This window comes from Zingiber officinale, chromosome 3A (assembly GCF_018446385.1).
Source record: "Zingiber officinale cultivar Zhangliang chromosome 3A, Zo_v1.1, whole genome shotgun sequence".
Taxonomy (NCBI): Eukaryota; Viridiplantae; Streptophyta; class Magnoliopsida; order Zingiberales; family Zingiberaceae; genus Zingiber; species Zingiber officinale.
Genome location: NC_055990.1, coordinates 74,462,124 through 74,464,383, shown reverse-complemented (window position 1 = coordinate 74,464,383; position 2,260 = coordinate 74,462,124).

The window sequence follows — 2,260 nt, the reverse complement described above, 5'->3', positions numbered from 1 at the left end:
ATTACTTATGCTTCTAAATGAGTTTAGGAGCATTGCCAACGTTACAAGAACTTATAGGGTCACACACAAAGGGCAATTAGATGGAGATTCGGTTCATATGATGAACCAAGAGGATTAGGTTCATGTGATGAACCAAATTGGATTAAGAGTAATCCAAATTAGATTAATTGAGTAAGACTCGATTGAGTTAGACTTTAGTTAGACTCAAGTGAGGCTAGACTTGAGTTAGACTTAAGTGAGGCTTAATGTTGATATTCATTGAATTTTGAATTCAATGATAAATGGAATTCAATTTGAATTTAGATTCAAATTTTGAATTAGTTTCAAAATGGTCATTTAATGAAGAATGAATATTCATTAAATATTCATTAAGACTCATTAATGAGGCTCATTAATGGTGTTAATGAGCATTAAGTATTTTCTTTAGATGAAAATACTTAAGCCATATTTTTACTCTTATTTTCATAATCTATCATTATTATTCCTCCTTGCTTCTTCTTCTTTCCCTCTTCTCCTCTGTGGCCAAAACCCTCAAAGAGTGCTAGCACACTCTAAGGTTTCTTCTCCACCTAATTGTTCGTGTGGATACACATAGAGGGGTATTCACTTGACACCCTTGGTATCCGGCATCTTCTTGGACGAGCGGGATAAGCGAAGGGCTTCGCATCAAAGGTATAAACTCCTAAACATGTAGATCTAAAGTAGATCTAGGATTAGAAAACACGTACATGAAAATTTAATATTCGCACGGATCCGGTGGCATGGGATTTCGGGGTTTCCACAACGCAAAAAATGGTTTTTGCGGCACGAAATACCCAACAGTGGTATCAGAGCCACGTGCGAACATGTACTTATTTTTATTTTAATTTTTATGAAAAATTACAGATTTGTAAGTTTCTGTAAATTTATGATTTTTATGTATTTTATGGGTATTTTTCTCGTAGAAGCGAAGCAACAAGTGTTTGAACACTTGTAGGCTTCAACTACCAAGAAACACCTTTCGAAACGGCAAGGTCTCACCCAAAATATTTTGGGACAGCAGGTCAAGGCACTGTAAGATCGTCGTAGGACACTCGTGAGACTCATATCGTGAGAAGGGGCGCTGCCCCTAACCCCGCAAGGGGCATTGTCCAGCGATCGCGCCTGAAAATCGCTATACGGGACCGTCGAGAAGTTGCGACTCGTAAAATCATAAAAATCAGTAGTAAAATTACAGAAATTATGGAAATTGCATAATTTATAATTATGTATAATTTTTGTGATAGTCATGCCCCAAAAACCCCAATTGGATTGGATACTTGTGTTGTAATTCATAATATGGCATGCGTGTCATTTTGTGTGTTTGTGCGTGTTATATATGATCGCGACCTGCGCGTGGTGCCTTCCTTTATTTTATATTCCTATTGTAAATAGTTTAGACTCAAATGAAACTCGAGTTTCAAATTTGTAATGTACAAAAATTGAAGCGGTGGAAGGTCCACTCGAGGAGGAGTTACAAGGAGGGTGCGAGCAACACGTGGCGGTCAAAGGGAGGAGCTTGGAGAAGCTGTTAACCATAGTTTGACCATCCGATCTTCTCATTGGCTTGAGAAGATCGTAGTAGGGCCATGACTAATCACAATTTAATTAATTGCTTGTGTGTGTGTATGTGATGCATGCTAGAGTAGAGTAATTAATTATAACTTTAACAATTGGATTAGATCTTAATCACGTTTATGATGCACCACGATTAGATTAGATCTAAATCGCGTATATGATACACATCAACGATTAGATTAGATCTAAATCGCGTCAACTCGAAATGCCTACCATGCCGTGATACCCATCACTACCTCGATCACATGTTATTGTTGAATCTGCCAAAGTAGAGCAACGCATATTAACTTGGTAGGGTGCGGAGGGACAATCTTGGTCCCGCCTATCAACGCATGGGTGAGTACAAACTCAATTAGATTGAGTAACACTAGTTAAACTCAATTGGATCGGGTTTAACTATAGATATTTTCCAATGGTTGGTCGATAGGTCAAAATCACATTTATATTAACTCTTGGGCGATTTAGCCAAAGCTCACTCAAGTTTTTAATATATATGCGGATCTTGATCCTATAAACAAGAGTTACATAGAGATGTAATTGGTAATTAGTTACCTATCGATCATACTAAGTCTTGGGTGATTTAGCCAAAGCTAACTCAAGGTGTAGTATGATGTGGATCTTGTCCCACAAGAATTATAGCTAGTTGGTTAGAATCTAGTAAGTG